The sequence below is a fragment of the Eurosta solidaginis genome, chromosome 3 (assembly GCF_040869045.1).
Source record: "Eurosta solidaginis isolate ZX-2024a chromosome 3, ASM4086904v1, whole genome shotgun sequence".
In the NCBI taxonomy this organism is placed as follows: Eukaryota; Metazoa; Arthropoda; class Insecta; order Diptera; family Tephritidae; genus Eurosta; species Eurosta solidaginis.
In genome coordinates, this window is record NC_090321.1 from 199,300,043 (window position 1) to 199,320,942 (window position 20,900).

The following is a 20,900-nucleotide window of genomic DNA, read 5'->3' on the forward strand; positions in this document are numbered from 1 at the left end:
ACCCTTTTAAAACCAAGGCATCACTGTGATGCATTTGCATGTCGTAAACATAGTTGTGTGGGTTTTTTATTCAACCGTTTTAAAAAATGAAGGTATCACTGTGACACAATTGCAGATCGTAAAATTGCTTGTGTTGTTTTTTTAAGCCACCACAAGACACAGCAGGTAGAATTGAAATTACCATTTCATTCTTATTACCTCGTCGCGTAGACCATATATAACGCAACAGTTTTTGTGAATGCATTAAGTCGTTGTGAAGAACTCAAAGTGTGAAGTGCTCATTTCAGATAAAAAAATATTTCAAAAAAAATAATAAGTGAAGTGACCATTCCATATCAAAAAGTTTACAATGAATCCACCATCCTCTACACCGCAAGATGAAGCAACTACATCAACAACTATCGAAAACCCAATGTGTCATATACCCAATCATGATGTTACTGTTTTTGGTGTGTCTACTGATTTACCTAATCTTAATTTAGCAACCCATTTGGATACCTTGAGATATTATTTTTACTTAAGCGAACGTGCTAAAACAGATCAAAATTTCCCATAAATCATTCACTATTCAAGTACAAGATAAGTTGATTGGAATTTGGGAAAAACTTGGTATGGAAATAATGCTGAAAAAAAGTGTATTTAATAAATTGAATATATTGCTTGACAGATATTAAGAGCAAATCAAGAGAAGAAACAACACTCAACAATTTACAGAGTATGTAAAATATCTGGAAACAATTTTTTACATTGGAACATGTAAATGCGATTTGAAGGCAGCTCCATGTTCATGCGGCTGGGTTCCCGAACGCCTCAAAGAGTTCATGCACGATCAACATAATCAGATAAGACTAACAATGGATGCATTTATGATGGAAACTGAAGAGCAAGGAGCAACGTCTATGTCATCAATGCCAACATACCAAGATCCCGATGATTCAACATACGCACCGCCACCGGTTCAAGAAGATATGAATAGAAGCACAAGTTCACAATACACAGAGAGATATGATTGTTTTAACTTTGCCTTGGTATGTGACAGATTTGGTGTGCCTGACAGAGTAGCATCAGCATTGGGAACCGCTCTTTTGCAAGATTTTAAAATTAAAGATAAGCATGGGAAACCTCTCATCATGGATAAATCGAAAGTTCGCAGAGAAAAAGAGAAATGCAGACAAGAAGTGCTTCGCAAACGGTTAGATGATACCAATTTGTTAGCGTTTTCATTCGATGGCAGAAAAGATGGTACTTTAACGATAGATAAAATTGATGAGAAGTATCATACTAGGATGGTAAAAAAACCTCATCTTGTTATTTTGAGAGAACGCAATTCTCAATTGATTGGTTACGTAAGACTGGAACATGAAATCGCTGAATACAAGACAACCAAATTAAATGGTTTTTTCAACGATAAAAATATATCACTGGGTGCATTAATTGGAATATGCACTGACAGTGAGCCAACAAACACTGGCCCACACGGTGGAATTATACGACGATTCGAATTGCTGTTAAAAAAACCATTGCATTGGTTCGTTTGCCTTCTACACTTCAACGAACTTCCGTTTCGGCATTTGTTTGAAGCTTTGGATAAATCAACCAGCACTGGACCAAGATCGGCATCCAGAAAACTGAGCCGTCAAATCGAAACTTGTGAAACTCTTCCGGTAAGTTTTTGCTATCACTCATTTATTATATTTGTCAACCATTTTTAATTATTTTATTATTATATATTTTCAGGTGGTGGACGGCTTCCAGAAAATTGAGTTGCAAAATATGCCCCTTGCTCCAGAAAAAATTGAATTTTCCACCGATTCGAAGTACTTATACGACATGGCCCATGCAATTTCTAGCGGCGTGGTTCCGGTCGATCTGGCTAACATCAAACCAGGGAAAATTGTACATTCTCGGTGGCTCACTAAGGCCGCTAGAAAATCCAGATGCAAATTTAAGAATTCTGGTTGAATTTATAATTAAATGTTATGTGCCAATGAACTTCAATATCAAGTATTACAGCTCTGTCGTGTACGGCAGTGCATTATTTTTCAAGTTGGTTGGTTGGTCACGATTTCTAGAACCTCGTTTACGCAAAATTGTCAATCAGGTAATTAAAGATAATTCATATTATGCGTATTCGGAAAATAACTTGTTATCAATGTTGTTTGATGATAGCAAAGAAAAGCGCGACTGTGCCATCAAGAAAATTCTACGCTATCGAACCGATGTTGACGAGCCAATGGAACTTAGAGTTTATAAAAAACCAGATATAAACTTTATTTGGACAAGTTATACGGAAATTATCAATTTGAATGATATAAACATCGTATTTGAACCACCATTCACGCGAAGCATTCTGTACAATACATTGAAAGAATATTTAAATCAAGATGATCCACCGTTTAATGATCCAAAAATTCCATCACACATACAAGGAACGGAACGACATGTTCAATTGCTAGCTAGCGTTTCCAAACGTGTTACACCGGAAAATATAGAGGCTGTTATGGCGACGACATTAGAGAGCCGTGCGAAATTGCGCAGACTTGAAAGTAAAAAAGACTTCAAACAATAATTTTTTTTAGTCTCTTTTCTATAACTCACTTAAATTAATTTTTTCATTTACATATGTTCTGACTAAATAAATTTCTTAAGAGAAAAAATAGATATTATTATAAATAAATAAAAATAAAGAAAAAACATAGCCATTTAGCTGATTTTTCATGTAAAGTGCAAAACCGGCGATTTTTTGAAATGTTTGTATGGTGAACCCCCAGGGGGTGTGCCACTGCCATCGGTGGGTCGGGCCTCCAAAGTTAGTGGGATCGGTCATACATTTGGACTCGATTGGAGCACTCTAAATGGGTCAAAGGAAGATTTTTCAAAATTTGCCCCTACCCAAAAGTTCGACCCAAATTGGGGGACAACAGAATTCGTTTTAGAGGTATGGTTCCTTCGGCAAAGTTTCTTATTTTGATCCCTAGAATATGATTTTCACAGAGCAATGATTTTTTTGCCTCCCCACAAATCGACCCGGCCTAAGCAGTATCATTGGTCATCAACACCCTAATCAATAGTATAAGTAGGCTCTTAACCTCCATAAATGATACCAATTGACAGCACCAAAGAAAATCTAGTTTTGTTTAACCTGAATACCTGCTGCTGAGTTCGAATGCCGATAGAGGTACCCTTTTGGACTGACCAACATTCATTCCTATAACACAGCCAGCAAAATATTTTCACGTCTGCGCGAACTTCATAATAATAATAATTTTGCTTTGTTTAACTCTAAGGAAATCTATGCCGAGCTTCTCATTCATCTAGAAAGCAAATGAATATTCGCTGAGCATGCCGAAAACACATTCTGGTTGTTTGCTAATCCACTGCCGCGATGCGGCACCACATTTAAAAAATTGTCTCTAAATATTTTGATACTACTTTTGTGGTAATTGAACCCAGGATTTTCTCGTACGTTGGTAGGTCCGAACTTTTCTCCCAAATACTTCAAGTGACTACTCATCTTATATTTTTCTTCTTTTTATTCTTGTTGCAGTGCTTCGCCCATCCAATAGGTGCGATCCTCTTACCATGTTGTCGATATCCTCTAACCGAAGTCCAAGAAAACGTACAATTTCAACAGGGTTGTACCAAAGACACATTAAAGTATTGGATCCACATTGCAATTGAAATTATGCTTGCTGCCATGTGCGGACACATTATTGCAGGATCCAGATCAAAGCTGCGTACAAGCGAGTCCTTCCTTGCCTTCCTAAACAGCGAGTTTTACGTATTGCCAACTCTTCGTGAATAAGGCTGCGGGCATACTTATGCTGCTCATATGTTTCAAACCGCTAAATGCTTGTGTGTCGGATTTTTTATGACCCTGGGGGTGGTACCTCTTCAATTTAATGTCCGTTAATTTAGCCAGATTCTTTGACAAGCCTGCATCTTCCTCCAATGTGTTTCTTTTAAGCTCGGCGACTACATTGAAGACACGTAGCATACCAGCGGCTGAACAATTGCTTTGGAGATAGCTATGGGCATTTATTTGTATTCGCGCCAAGTGCTGCAGCGAGGTAATTCAAAATTTTGTTACGGTTCTGAACTTTAGCTACAATTGAGGCTACTTATAAAACATCACACAAAATATTTTGATTTGTGGGCTGACATTGTTTGCGCCGTTAATGCTTGTTCCCAGATAAATTTGCTGGGCACATTTAGGAAAGTATCGCAGATATCAATAGTTCTTTACCGGATATAAATCCGGACACTCAGATGCTGCTACTTTTTAGAATTAGGTGGACTGTTGTGGGAACGATTTGTTGACTCCTCAAACATTCGATGGGATTGCCTTGAGTAAAATTAGCTCAAAAGGGCGTACATGGGACTTTCCTACACTTCTATCCGGATACACTTTTGTCCATTATGAATGTCGGGTGCTAGCATATTCCTTCTACCAGATTACTTCCTCTCTATTGTCCGCAAACCACTTGCTCTCTGTAATAAACTTTAGTAGGGAATGAAGATGCACCAACCTAATCTCTGCCAGACTAACGATATCTCATGTTATTGTTGTTATTGTAGCGATAAGGCTACTTCCCGAAGGCCTTGAGCAGTCTTATCGATGTTGATGGTCCTTTTCCGGATGCGGATCTGGTACGTTCCGGTAACATGCACCACTAAGGTATTAGCCCGACCATCTCGGGAATGATTTGGTATGATCACATGAAACCTTCTAGGCAATGCCGTCCCCACCCCCTAGATCCATAAAGGACTTGGGGTCGCCAGAGTCTCGGCTGTCAAAGAAACAGGGTTCGCCACTGGTAGTGGAGGGTTGGAGAAGCTATATTTTGCGCTGGCAACCCCTTGAAAGGGTTGCGCTACACAACCGCTTGGATCAATTTAGTTTTTATTGGCCTCTTATGACAGGCACACCTGCCACGGGTATATTCTAAGCCCCCTAGCCCGCTGGGTGATCGATATCTGATCCGTCTCGTTTTCAGTCATAAGCATAGGCATAGAAAGTGATGAACCGACGTCTCTTCCACCTCGTCCATACATCTTTTTCAGCGGAAGCTTGTTGCTATGCGTCATTTGTTGAAGACAATGACACATTAGAAGGAAGCTTGTTCCTTCTCTATCCAAACATGGCCATTAAGATTTTTGGGCCCTTGGGTGCGCCCCTGTTTCTGTTTCGCCGTTGGGTAAGTTTCAGGGGCATTTTTAGATTGTACGATAAATTAGTCGAACATATGTGCTAAGACCCAGGTCACTATGAGGTAAACGGCTGTCAGGGGTTGCCTGATCTCGCTCGCTGTAGCGGCGGTATACGTTTTGATCAAAATTTTTTCCTCATCTGGACATATTATTAAAGCAAACTTTTGATTTCATCACCTCGCCTCTTTGCTTTGCTACTAACGGCTTTATTTATAGATTCCTTACATCTTCAGACATCTGCTGCAATAAAAAGTTGACTAAAACAAGTGCTTCGTCCGTATATGCTGAAATATTAAAATAACTATGAACAAAAGACTAAAGCGCCGAACTTGATTGCAACTTACTTTTAGTACAAAGTATGTACCAACATCTGAAGCATATGAAAACGCAAAAAAAAAGAAGAAAATAAATCTACATAACACGTCTTAAGAATATAGCACTAATAACCACAAATAATCCACAATAAATGGGATGTCATAATATTAATGAAAATGCAATAAAAACTGAGTAAGTGAGTGCGCTTGCAAAACTTCAACTGTCTGCTACCTGCCACTTCTATTGATTTTGCAACAAAGCCAACAACTTATGAGAAAAACAGTGTGAAAAGAAAAACAACAAGATGTAAGAAAAACACACAAAGAAATGATTATAATGGTTATTACCGGCAATAATGGAACCGTTGATCCATTACTAAGAGTTTCGCAGTGGCAGCACCACGAACGGTGGCTTCAGACGAGCTGATCGTATTGTTGCACCAAGTGCTGGTTAAGATTTCTTTCCCCTTCTTTTTTTTTTTCTTTTTTTCGATGCTTGAGCAAAATGTACTTTGTGTGAATAAAAAGGAAATAACAGCAAACTGCCAATTGATTTTTATTGCTTGTAAATATTAGCGATTGCAATAAACGTTTCGTCCCTTGTAGTCTTGTTGCGAGTTGTAGAAGCTATTAACGAGTGCCACTTTAAAATGCCAGTAACGTAAAATGCTTTAAGTTAAATAGTTAAAGTACTACTCAGCTCATCGTAATTGGCAGAAATTTTATAGAAAAAAATGAGGGAATTACTGGCATTTGTAGCGTCGCGACAACCGTCTGTGTGGTATTATCACATTGGGCGAGTTGCTTTTTTACTACCTGCAAATGAACATCAAATTGGTGGGATGTATAGGCATATTATACCTCAGTAGGTATGTTTAGCTGATTTTGATTAGCGGTATTACTTTGCTGTTAGTGGAAGTAATTTTTTAATTAGGTTGAACATTTTAACTGTTTACAATTTTTACATTTTTTTATTTTTATTGCACGGTTTAATAAACAAACAAGTAAGGACGGGACTGTCTTCGGCTGTGCAGAAGACTTCATACCTTTCATGAATGAGGCTGAACAATAATCTTATCCCGTTCGTAATCTCCAAATAATCGGATGTAAAGATAAGAAATATATAGTGAGCAGATGTACATATCTAAACGATTTTTAAGATAAAAATAAAATAAATAAATGTAAGGCGCGATAACCTCCGAAGAGATCTAAGGCCGAGCTTCTCTTCCAATTTGCGTCGTGCTCCTCTTGATTTTCCCTACAAATTGGCCGGACGGGACCTACATGTTTTATGCCGACTCCGAACGGCATCTGCAAGGCAGATGAGTTTTCACTGAGAGCTTTTCATGGCAGAAATACACTCGGAGCGCTTTCCAGACACTGCCGAGGGGCGACCCCGCTTAGAAAAATTTTCTTCTAATTGAAAAACCTTATTTCTAAAATTTTGATGTTGCTTTGCCCGGGGGTTGAACCCGGGCCATACGGTGTGGTTGGCGGAGCACGCTACCATCACCAATAGGTACCATCAAAAATAGGTAGGTAATTTGTGTGAGGATGCAAAGTTTCAGGCCTTTTGTGGTCTGCATGTAAAAACTATGACTACGAATCACATATTTCAACAATATATGACAAAAACGTAAGTATTTGATGAAATTTGTTGAAATTTGAAGCTTCTAGCCGAAAAAAGGAGCAAAAATGACAGTTTATATGGGGTATATAATATATATACCCCCGATCTCTATGATTTTTTCAGACAGCAATGTCGTTGAAATTTGAAGCCTCTAGCTCTTAAAATAGGGCAGTAATTACGAAAAGTTTCTTATCTGAAAAATCGGTTGTGGGGATATATACTATATATACGACCGATCTCATGAATTTTTTCAGACAACATTATGTGGAATATATGAAAATATATGGTGAAGTTTGATGCTTCAATCTGATAAATTGAGGAGGATTCGACAAAAATCCTCTTTTTCTGAAAAATCGGTTGTATGGAGGATATATGATATAGTGGTCCGATCCGGCCGGTTCCGACAAATGTCCAATCGGGCATCCAAGTACACCCGCTCACCAAATTTTATCAGGATATCTCAAGATCTGAGGACTAGTTTGCATACAAACAGACAGACGGACATGGCTAAATCAACTCAGCTCTTCATCCTGAATATTTCGGTATACATAATGGTGGGTCTATCAATTTTCCTTTAAGCACTTACAATTTTGAGATTCGTGCCAAAGTTAATATACCATTTCATTTTCATGAAAGGTATAAAAATAAGAAAGGTTAACTCAAACGCACATACTTTATTCCGGCCTTGTCGCCCTCGTCCATTCGCTGTAAGAAATCTAATTGAAGTACCTAACTGGTGGGGTTCCTAAGTAAGCTGAATGAAAGGAAGACTCAGTAGAAGCCCTATGCCTATTTAGCATGAGCTGCACCTACCAACGCATGAACAAGTGGATTGCTCTATAAATTTCCAAATTTACGCGTTGCTTTATGGTCAGAAAACCCGTTACCAGCAAGTGCTCTTGTTGAGACTTGCGAAAGGAACAAGGCTCTTGAACTTAACTTTTACCTGCGCCCTCGCCTCACCAAAAGAGGTGGCTGCCCTGGATAAGGACCCTCAAAGCTAAATTAAATTAATAAATACTTGGCACGGTAATTTTCCAACTGATTTGAGGTCATGCTTCTCTTCCAACTTGTGTCGTGCTACTTCTAATTTTTCCTACAAATTAGCTGGACGGAATCTATATGTTTTTTGCCGACTCCAAACGGCAGCTGCAAGACTGATGAACTGACTGACTGATGACGAAACACCCTATCAGCACACTTCGGCTTTAAACCTAAATTTTTTCAATTCGTAAAAAGGCTTAACCATGCACCAGATCGTGGCGCAATGCAACTAAATACCCGACACGTTTGTCAAAGTTGCGGCTTCTAGCTATAAATCTGGCAGTTCTTCAAGCCGCTCAATGACCCACACTCTTTTACCGTATGCTATTCATAATATTGTTTTTAACATTTTGACCACTAGTGTAGATAAGCTCAGGCATTTGGTAGTATTTCCTAAATATTGGGACCGAGCTCAGTCCGTAAGTTTATTTCGTTCAAGGAAAGTTTCAGTAAAATTAATTTCAGACAGTGGAATTGCCTTTGCTACAACATTCACCGTCCTTCTCCTGTTTTGCTCGCTATTTTGATAGCGTCGTTCGACATGATGGCATCATCCTTCTTTTGAAACCAGGTTGTCACCGTGTCACCATGAAATGTTATCCTTATAAGTACGGCCTCGTTTTTCTGTAAGTGAGTAGAATGTCTCATCTTTATTCTGTCATCGACAGCGCGTCTGAAGGCAAGGTGAGATATCTGTGTTAACTTCATCCTCTATCCGCTTTTCCTTTGAGTAAAACCTAGATGATACATGGGGTACTTTCTAATAAATGAATCTACGCAGAGACGATTAAGATGAGTGAGTTCCCTAGTTCAGTTCTAATTTCTATTAGGCTGCCGTCGTTTTTTTTTTACTGACATCGGATTGGAATAAGTTTTTACAGGCAACACATTCACTTCGTCCTTTCCACTAACTTTCCCAGCTAGTTTGTCAGCAGCACAGATCTCAGTAACACCTCTTTGAGCGATGACTACCAACTTGGCTGAACTGTACGGTGATACCAGTTCATTTAGCGATTTTAGTAAATTTATACGGATGTAGAATTCTTATAAGAAGGCCACTCCTTTGCGGCTATTAGTTTCACTTGAAAGACGCTGCAATATCTCGACAGCCTTGTATATCTTCACAGTTGATGTCGCGGTACACATCTACATTAGTTTGGAGCTACCCGTTAAGAAACTCCTGGAATCTGAAAATAGAGTATATGTAACGTCTCATGCATGCCCTTCTGGGATTTTAACGAAAATCTTGCTGTCTTAAGAGATGATCGAAATAAAGTGTTTCGATTCTGTTTTTCAGCTCTAGTAGACAAAAGAAATAACCGGCTCTTTCTGTACCACGCTGATGTTTGCCAAAAGACCGTCGGGTCAATTAATTGGTTTTTATATATTCCTGTAGCATATTGTTAAACTCAGATCCTATTGTTGTTGTTGTAGCGATAAAAACACTCCCGAAGGCCTTGGGGAGTTTTATCGATGTTGATGGTCCTTTTCCGGATGCAGATGCGGTGCGTTCCGGTAACAATCACTATAAAGGTATTAGCCCGACCTTCTCGGAAACGATTTGGTATGACCACATGCAACATTCTAGGTCATACTGCCCTCCCGCCCCTAGATCCATCAGGAGTTCGGGGTCGCCACAGCTTCGGCTGTTAATGAAACAGGATTTGCCAGGAGTAGGTGAGGTGTACAATTAGGTTTGAGAAGCTATATATTAAGCTGGCAACTCTTGAGAGGCTTGCGCTGCACAACCCCTTGAATCAATTTAGCATATTAGTCGCTTCTTATGACAGGCATACCTACCGCGGGTATATTCTAAACTTCTAACACGATGTGGCATACAGATATCTTCTTACTCACATGTGAGGCGGGTGAAAGTCAATCTATTGTTTTATTGGATACGCAAGATATTTTTTTTTTGAGTTGTGATGTGAACTCGTAGGTTTAATCGTAAAGTCAGTCTAATTTCTCAACCGTCGCTCCGTGAAGTAGCAAACATTATTTCCGTATCGTACTCAACTGTGAATTGTCCAAACCCGTTTAATTCGTTTCCTGCCACCTGCTAATCTAGTGTCCGTGTGATAAAAGTTCATAGTACATTACATTAATACTTTTCAGATAAAATCAAATGTGAAATATTTGAATTCACTCGCGCCAAAATTAGTTGGCACCATTTAATGCCTATCAAACACCTACAGCTTCCAGCGAGGCCAATGGCTCTAAGCGCAGCTGTTGAAACTCGAGCAAAGCTAATCTATGCACATTACACTTAACATTCACACCATGCAACATACCAAGAGTTCTCGAAGTATAGATATGTATATTCACATATGCTAGCAGTGTTAACGAATTTGCTAATATCACAGAATTTAGAGTGCATCAGAATGTTGGCAGCAATGGGCACTTTGCCTTGCGGCTAACAAACTTAAGCAGACCATTTGAACAATTGACGCATTGAAAAATGATGGGGCATTAATTTGCGGCCACAAACAGAGAAATGCAACAGAACAGCACAATCACACACACACATAATGCTATGAGGCACAAGGCTACGGGAGCTCATGCATATGTGAGTACTTCATGCCTAAACTCCAAGTAGCCGCTCGCTAAAGCATTTGTATACAAATAACGCTACTTAAGCGACTTATCTTTTCACAAGCAATCACTTAAGATGTGGTAAATACTGCAAATGTAAATCAAAGTTTCAGAATAGCTGCATGTTTGAATGGCTGAAATTTGCTGAATGTTATGGTCATACTCCAACTGTTATTTGCCACTTCAATGGTAATTTTGCGGTATCGTAAGCGCGTAAGTGCGCATGCGCGTTACTTAAATTTACGTTAGCTATAAATTCAGCGATAAACACGTGGGTCTTCGTACCGCTAGATACAAACACACGAAGCCATACAAACATCTTTTAGTGCAAAATTTAGGATATTGCGAAGAGTGTGGCATAAACCGTAAGCAATTTCCTGCACTATCTCGCAGGTGCAGACCATTAGGGAGTGTCTTTAATGTATTTTAGTGCTTTTTCGCAACTGTAAGGCATTAAGGATTTTTTAAGTGTTTCTTTTATGTGCAGTGAACAAGTTTTTGCACAAATAAAAGTGTACTATCTGCAAGCTATTTGGTAAAATTATAAAAGTCTGGGCGTGTTGAGTGCTCTTTTAGAGTATTTGATTTATTTCTTCATGTGATTTTTTTGTCAAAAGTGTATCATTTAAATGAATTTGAGCTCCATTAAATCGTAAGATGCTGTTAAAAGCTGTCTCTTATACGAACTTCCTTTACTATGCGAATAACAAGTTTTATATAAATAAATTTTGTTATAACGCTGCATATGTTTTGTAGTCCATTTTTTTTTTTTTTTTTTTTTTGTTTTTTTTCGATTGAGTGTCCATTAAGGTGTATGGCAGCAATTTGATGCACTTGAAATATATGGCAAATATAACTCGTTTTAATTCCCCAGGATTTTGGAGGCTCGATTTCACTGAGGAGCGCTAAAAATCTAGCACATCGGAATTGTGTATTTCGGCTTGGTACCGATTGCTTTTCGTTTTAGAAAAAAAAAATGTGGAAATTGGCAACAAAAAATGCTCATGCTTCTCGTAGTACAGAGGGCTCCAGGCGATCTATATGGGTCTTTCGGAGACACAATGGGCTCCATAGAGCTACAGTGGATGTTGAATATGGCGCAAGGGCGCTGAAATGACAAATGAGGCGATACACGTCTACATCGATTGTTCCAAAGTTATGGAAGTTGTATTATCTATAACATACTGCGCAGATTGGGAATTAACAGGGGGAGGTAAAAGAATGAATGAAGAAAAGTAGATTAAACTGCAGTTGCGCCAATTTTTACATTGACAGCCCAGTAGCAATTAAGGCTATAATCTCTCATAGCGCAACATCTAAAACTGTGTTAGAGTGAAAGCAACCCCTGTAAAGAATCGGGATAGAGAGAAATATACATCTATATTTGGTCCCTGGGCATATGGGAATATATGAAAAAGAAAAAGCGGTTAGCTTAAAATGGGCCATCGCTCGAAGCTTGTAGTTCAATATGGGTGACATTTACGACGTCCATGTCATAGATAAGGTCACCGAAATGTCTTCATGGATAGTGCCAAATTTCGCGAAATGAATTTGGTATGTTATTATATACTAGTTCTTTGTATATTGTTATGTTATGTTATATTATATAACGTTATTTGGTGTTATGTTATGTTATGTCAGCTACCGATTGGAATTTTCTTAACTTCTCTGGAAATCAGGAGGCCTCCTATGAAATTTTGAGCAGGAGGTATTCACTAGACATTTCGAGTTTCGTACCTCTAAAACGTAAGGTCTTAATGAATAGGCCACCCTGGTTTAATCTGAAACTAAATAATCTTAAAAATAGAAAAAATAAATCTTTTTAAAAACATAGGAAAAGCTGTAAAGAAATTGATCGACTTAACTATATAAGACTTAAAAAGCAATTTGATTGCCTTAATAAGTCTCTATTTAAGCAATATATGCTTAAACTGGAATCAAAATTAAAGTCAAGTCCGTCTGGTTTCTGGTCGGTTATTAACTCGAAAAGAAAAACTTTCCAACGACCATAGAGTATGATGGCGAAGTGTCAAGTAATCCACAGGATGCCTGCAACCTGTTCGCGAAATCATTTCAAAAAGTTTACCTCTTCACCGAATCCTATATTTCACTCTGGGTACCAATGTCAAATTTCTAGTTTCGTTGTTACCGCAGATGACGTTCTTCTATCAATCTCTAAATTGACAAGTAGTGCAAAATCAGATACTGAGGGGTTTTCTTATTCTATTTCTAAAGTGCTTGAACAGCAGAATTTTTTTGGACTCGTGGAAATTATGATCCATAAATCCTTTATTTAAGTCTGGCAACCGCAATAACATTTGCAACTACAGACCGATTTTCAAACAGAGTACTCTGGCAAAAATATTCGACCACGTACTTCAACGTAAATTGTTCGATTACGTAGGCAAGGCTATAGTGGAGTGCCAGCATGGATTTTCCCAGGTAGGTCTACTTCCACAAATTTAGCATTAGTTACTAATCAAATTGGGGGTGCTTTGGAGAACTCTGAGCAACTCGACGTCATATACACTGACTTCTCGAAAGCATTTGACATGGTCGCTCGTACTATTCTAGTACGCAAGTTAGCCAAGTATGGAATCAATGGAAACTTGTTGAAATTCTTCACGAGTTTTTTATCGAACAGAAAGCTCTATGTGGCAGTTCGAGCCTACAAGTCATCTCTACTTATTAACGTCTGGTCAGGTATTCCGCAGGGTATCCATTGTGTCTCTCTATTATTCATAATTTTCAGAAATGATTTGCCCCAGCAATTCAAATTCGCAAAAGGTTTGATGTTTGCGGACGATGTGAAACTATTTTTAACGATGCGTAATAGCTCTGACTGCACTAACTTGCAATCTGATCTGGACTCTTTTGCCGGTTGTTGCGCAGACAATAATTTATTTCTAAATACAAACAAATGGTGCATTGTGTCTTATTCTAAAAAGACTACTGAAACATAGTTCAAATACAAACTAAATGCTAAATCTCTTAATCGTTGTCAAGAGATTAAAGATTTGGGTTTAATTTTTGACTCCAAACTCTCTTTTTCCAGTCATATTGACTTTATTGTTTTAAAGTCCTTTGCAATGGATGGGTTCATTAGACGAAACACCAGTGATTTTAAGGACCCTATGACGTTGAGGGTACTTTATATCTCCGTGGTCAGAAATCGCTTTGAATATTGCTCAATAATATGGAATCCTTTCTATGAATCTCACTCCTATAAAATTGAGAGAGTTCAAAAAATGTTTACGAAAATTGCTTTATGGAGGCTTCACTGGCCAGATGGCCTCCCATCGTATATCAACAGGTGCAAATTGCTTGGTCTTCAGGCTTTGCACGACAGAAAAACTTCTATCTCACTCATGTATGCCTATAATGTAATAAACTTTAGCACGAATTGCTCTGATTTATCTAATTTGTTCATTCCATATATTCCACTGCGTGATCTTCGGCATAACAGATTATTTATCGAAATAACTCATAAAACGAATTATACTATGAATGAACCTATAACTAGGACTATACATATAGTAAACCGATTCAGTAGTATTCTTAAAAGCAACAAAAATAATATTAATAACAGATTATATAAGTTTAAGCTTGAATTGTTTTCTATTTTTAACTAGTCTGTAAGAAAGCATGTACTTTTAGACAGAATGAATTAAATAAATATATATAAATAAATGAATATGTTATGTTATGATAAGTATTGTTATGTTCTGTTTTGTTATGTTATGTTACGTTATGTTTTGTTATGTTATGTTAAACAATGTTATGTAATGTTATGTTCTGCTATGTTATGTTATATTATTTAATGCTTTGTTATGTTATGTTATCAGTGCTAAACTCTATTTGATAAAATCAGTTTGCTGTAAACTACTTATACTGTTTGCTGTTATATTTCCACTCTTAAATTTATAACAATATGCCAACAAAAGTTAAGTATACAAAAGACTGATGATATTAAGCATTTCCAAATAGGATATTAGAAGAAAATGCGGCAACAAAGAGCGGGAAGTTGATTTCTTTGAGTGCATAGAAGCGCAAGGGGTCAAATCTCAGTAAGACAATAGGTTCTTGAGCTTGCATTCCAGTGACCGATGCTGGTGTGGAATTTATGATTCAAACACCTGTTCAAGAAACGATCGCCGAGTTATGGTGTATTATTATTTTCTCTATAAAGAATTCAGTATGCTCTGCAATTACCGCTGATTAATTTTTCTCTTTAAACTTGCATCTTACAGATACAGTTATGCAAATGCTAGATCGGCAACAAAAGTATTTCCCGTAGCACATAATAATCGCTTTTCAAACCCGCCTCAAATGAAAACTATTTTGATCAATAAGTTAGTGCCCATTGCTCTCCAAAGAAGTTGAACGCATAATCTGTCAACTCAGGTGCTTGAAATAAAAAGCTCTTGAAAACGACTACAGAGTGACTTGCCCAACAAACACACAAGTCTATGTCATTGATTTGGATGCTGCAGCAATGAAAGCGCAAATAGCCAACACACGACGACAATGCGCAGGCGTAATGCTTCAAGTCAGGGAGCTATTGAATAAAGCCATAAAATACACGATCAGTAAATAAATAAATAAATTTGCTAAAGCATGTGAACAATCGGATATAGGAAAAGCAACCGCCTACACGATGAGCCATGAACACAAAGGCGAGAAGACTAACAAAAGTTCGCTTTATACATCGTAAACAAGTCGTAAGTTTACGCTGCACTCAGAAACATTAGTGATATCTATCCAAATAGGGCCATGATGTTATTGGCTTTGACGACATGTACATTTAGGAGCCAGAACGTTCCCGTGCAGGTTTAATTCGGAACGAAAGTTGTTTAGAAACATCTTCGTACTGTACTGTACAGTAAATTAAACCTTCTCTCTGCCTAAAGAGGACTTCGAAGGCCGCAAAAGACTTACAATTCATTGCTGTAGTGCCGTTGGTGGAAGCTATGGAAGAGAAGAGCTATTTAATATGGATGTTTGTTTCTTATAGTAAAACGGAGGGTGTTTCTCTGGCCTATTGCGGAATGATATTGTATTTACTTCTTTAACGGATATAATTCTCCATAAAAGAGGGTAGTCATTTTGATTTCTGCCTTAGATCTAGGTACGGAAGATGTGTTATGCTGTTTACACTGCCGCCACTACTTTCTGCTCCTGCCTTTTTCTTCCCAAGGTCTGCTTTCTAGCTCTGTCAGTCTCCCACAATTTCTTCCCCTTCAATTTCTTCTCTTCATTTCTTACACTATATGTTCCTCTCCCAATAACTCTTTATCTGACAGATTTCTGCAACTCTTGTCTTCTTTTACTTTTGATCTTTCTGTGCATTCGTCTTCCTCTTTTCCATGCTTTATCGTCCTCAAGCTATACCTACGCTTCCCACTTTCTATCTGTCTCTCCTTCTCGCACTCTATATTATTCGCCGTCTTCCTTTCTTCCCCTCTCCGTGTCGGTCTCCACCTCCGTCTTTGCATCACCATCTTTATTTCCATCATATTTATCCCGATTTCTCTTTCCATCTCTCCCCTCTCTCTCACTCTCAAACTAAATTTCCTTATCTGTAAAGCTCTGCCTATCTGTTCACATATCCCACAACCTCCCTCTTCGCTCTCCCTTCCACACTCTTTTTGTCCATTCCTTTCTTTCATATCTTCTCTCTATTTTCATACCCTTTCCTCTTTAACATATTTTATCTTTTCTCTTTCATTATCTCTTCCTCTCTCACCACATCTCCCTCTCCTTTTTCCTCTCCCCCTCTTGCTCCTTCTCCCTCCCTTTTCCTATTCCTTCTCCCCCTATCTATAGATATCGATCTCTCTATAGACATCCATTTCCCTCTAACTTATCGAACTTTTCATAGAAGCCCCTCACATATGTACATATCTTTGCACGTTGATCGGTAAAACACACACATTTAAATACAACAAAAACACTCCACTAATTGTAGGCGTGAACTGCAACTCTACTAGGAAACTTATGAGCATACGCTTTTGACTTTACTCCGGTGCATATAGCGCCATCGGAACTACAACAAAAACTTACAAAAAACAGTCCTTACCTTCATTTGCCGAATGGTGTCGCAACTAGGCTTTTCTATGGCGCTACCTCAACAGTTTATGCTTCACCGAAACCACCCGGCTAGTAAAGGAGACCGCTTATATCAACTGCTGCTGCTGTAAAACTGCTGGTTGCTCAATGACTATTTGACTGAGTGACTGACTGTCGGCGTGATAGCATAACCATTTAGATACGAGAGTTGTTGCAACCAATAAATGTGCAGCCAACTAAAAGGTAGACGTTAAGGCAGACAGATATCCAGTTGTTGATAAGTTGTTCGTTGTTTATTATTGTTGCAATTGTTTGTGCGCTATGGCTGTCTTTTTGAACAAAAATTACAATTACTTGTGCGGTGATTTATGTTGCAGCTGCAATGATACACTGGCATTGGCATTGGCATTCTCCTCCGCACATGGCTATGTCTGATGGTTGTTTGGTTGGTGAAGTCCGTGTCGTAGGTTGAGTTGTTGCCTGGTGGCAGTCATAAAACATTTTATGGTAGAAAAATGTTAATGTTTATAAATGGTGTAAGGTGGTTTTACTTTTTAGTTAATTTTTATTTTATAGCTTTCATGGTCAAGTGCTACTGCCTAGCATGCAGATGCGCATATTCAATAGTTTCTTGTTTCCACTTGAAAAAAAGTATGTAGGTAATTGTAAGGTTTGTGAATTATTAAACTATTACAAGTAAGAACTTTGTTTATTGTACTTCATTTGCTTAAATGTTTTGAAATGACAGATAGGTTTGTTTGCATAACCCAGATTTTGATGTCAAAGGAGTGAGGAATGCTACTCTAAAAATTAGTTCAGTGCCCTGCAGAGGCTGTAAAAGTCTCTAACCTTTATATGATAAGAGGCAGATCCTGGAAAACTAGAAAGAAAGTAAATGAAAAAGATGTAGTAACAAAAGGCGAACATCTAGATTATTTTCATATATTAAGGTGCAGGTGGAGTCAAGTCTTCATTGAAAACGATAACAGCTAACAAAAACTTGAATGTACACAAGCCATCGCTTCTTAAAGACAAAATATGTTCCATTGAAAAGTAAAAAATTTGCACTCAGCCACTGATATATAGAATTATGTACATATAATACTCTTAGTTTTTCTTTGTCTGAAATATTCCTTAAATACTGATATTTTTATATATTTTTTTACTTTCAGATTAAAAAGTGGTATGTAGTGGTAAGCAATTTTAAATAATTTAAAATTTTTTTTAGTGTACTGAGTTTTTGTTGTTCTCGTTTTGTTTACTGTTGAAATTATTTGGTATTAAGTCTCATGAGCCACTTCATTACCTAAACTATTTTGTAGCCTAAATTCACTTCTTAAATAAGTACGTTAATACTGACAATAAAATTAGAATTCTGAAACTGCGAAAAACTGCGGAATTGGAATACTTTTTAACATGAAGCATTGAATTTTAAGCTCTCACCTCTTTTTTATTATTGAAAAATAGACACTCACTTTTCTTTTATAAATAATAATAATAGTGTTAATCATAAATAACTAAAATTTGAAAAAAACTTAACAAAACCTCGCTTTTATAGCTAACAGAACTAAAAATTATAAAATAGTTTTTTATCACAAAGATTTTATGTTACATCAGTGGGAAGGTGGAACAATTTACCATAAAAAATTTACTCAAAATAAAATTACTCATAATAAAATTTAAGTTATTAAGAGAATAATCAACTTAAATGGCCAGAAGATAAATTGGCCTTATGATCCATTTGAAGAAGTCGTACGGCTAGCTGACCTTATGTCCGTTGACCTTATGTCACTCTACTATTAAATTATTGCATTATAATCGGTCCTTCATAATCTGCAAAGTTTCAATTCAATTAATGGCCTTTTGTAATGGTCATAGGATCAATTGGTTTTATGTCCTTTGAGATTTGTTTGTATAGTTTTAGTAACGAAATTCATAGAAAAATTTTCTTAAACGGGCTGCCGCCGTGGTGTGATAGTAGCGTGCCCCGCCTTCCACAATGAATATCCTGGGCTGAAGTCCCAGGCAAAGCAACACGAAAAATAAAAAAAAAAAATATATCAGTTAAAAAGGAAACAAGTTTTTCTAAGCGCAGTTGGCCCTTGACAAATATTTGGCAAACAAATAAATTAATAAATAAATGCAAGGCGCGATAACTTGGGACGATATTTTAGGCAAAGTTTCTCTTCCAGTTCGCGCTCTTGCTCCGTTAAATTTTTCCTACACATTAGCGGCTTGTAAGGCAGATGAGGTTTCACTGAGAAGCTTTTCATGGCAGAAATATACACGGAGTGTTTTCCAAATCACTGCCGAAGGGCTACTCCGCTTAGAAAGACTTTTATCCAATTGAAAAAAACTTGTTTCTAAAATTTTTTTGATGTTGATTTGCCCGGAAATCGAACCAAAGGCTCTCAGCGTGGCAGGCAGAGCATGCTACCACCACACAACGGGTGCCGCATGCGAGATTTGGTAAACACTCCGCGTGTGTTCCTGCCTTGAAAAGCTTCTCAGTGGAAATTCATCTGCCTTGCAGATGCCGTTTGAAGTTCGCATTAAACATGTAGTTCTTGTCCTGCCAATTTGTGGGGAAAATTAAAAGAAGCACGGAAAAAATTTATTGAAAAAACTCAGCTCAAAATCTCTTTGGAAGTATTTATTTTATTTTTGGTTCTTTTCTTTAACTATGGAAAGTAAAAAATAAAGTACTTGTTGGACGAAATTTGAAAAACTTGCCTTTGTTCTTTCCATTTTCTCTACTGTAGAGGCCCTAAATAAATATTTTGAGGACTGATACAAAAAGAAAAACTGACTATTATTTGCTATTGAGATTCTGTTTTAAATTTATGAAAACGAAATTTCAAAATAATAAAAAACCGGGTGACTCAAAATATTGTTTGTAAGCCATAATTATACTGAACTGAGCAGAGCCCACAGAGTATATCAATTTTGCTCGCATAACGGTACCCCGTAACGGCATAAACTAATCGAGATAATAGACTTCTATATATCAAAATGATCTGGGCCAAAAAAGAAATTCATTTAGCTATGTCCGTCCGTCCGTCTATCCGTAGACACGAGGTATGTAAGTTGTTGGACATTGATCTCAGATTGCTATTTAAAATCCACGAAATCGGACTATAACCACGCCCACTTTCTCGATATCGAAAATTTCGAAAAGCCGAAAAAGTGGGATAATTCATTACCAAAGACGGATAAAGCGATGCAACTTGGTAGGTGGGTTGACCTTATGATGCAGAATTGAAAACTAGTAAAATTTTGGACAACGGACGCGGCACCGTCCACTTTTGAAAATGGTAATTTAAAAGGTTTGCAAGCTGTAATTTGGCAGCTGAGTATTTAATGTTCGGTTACACCCGAACTTAGCCTTCCTTAGTTATTAAATACCTTTTTTCATACCAATTAGATCCATGCGATCTATTTGAAAACGCCAAATACGTCTGCAATAAATTTATAAAAACAATGAGCTGTAGAATGGACTTTAGAAATTTTAGGTTCATTGTAACTGGAATCATTCAAATTATACTCCCATCGACAGATGCTACTTCTTCAGTAAGCGAACTATAATTTATGTTCTTTTAATCGCGATATGTAAATAAGCATGGATTGAAATGTATATGTTATAAATTAAGATCGTGTGTAGTAATACAGAATAAAAAACTAGGCATAAAAAGGAACTTTACGTTAAATGAAATTCCAATTAACTGTTTGCTATTAATTTCAATAAATGTCATGAAAGCATAAAACTCAATTAATCATTTTCTATATAGGAATGAAGCTATGATAAAAAGTGTGACTTCTCTTAGAACTGTCACCAATTAAGGCGTTAACATTAACTCCACATAAATCTTAATTTCCACACTTCTGCTGACCACCTTTCACTTGTTATCGCTGATTCTGCTGCTCTTGCTGCCTTACTCACACACTTGCCTTATTCAGTCCACCACGTACATCATCATAGTATGCTGCGTATGCGTAATTATTAATGGTGCATGGTTACAACTTCAAATTAGTCCATTGTT

At 37.4% G+C, this 20,900-nt stretch overlaps 1 protein-coding gene across 7 annotated transcripts in view; it reads left to right on the forward strand.

Annotated features, from left to right (window-relative positions):
• Positions 1-20,900, forward strand: part of sha (shavenoid) — a 224,125-nt gene that overhangs the window by 76,589 nt on the left and 126,636 nt on the right. For all 7 annotated transcript variants that reach the window (XM_067774601.1, XM_067774602.1, XM_067774605.1 and 4 more), the window contains exon 4: positions 18,033-18,053. The gene's annotated coding sequence lies outside the window, so the exon portion shown is untranslated. The remainder of the gene's footprint in view (positions 1-18,032; positions 18,054-20,900) is intronic.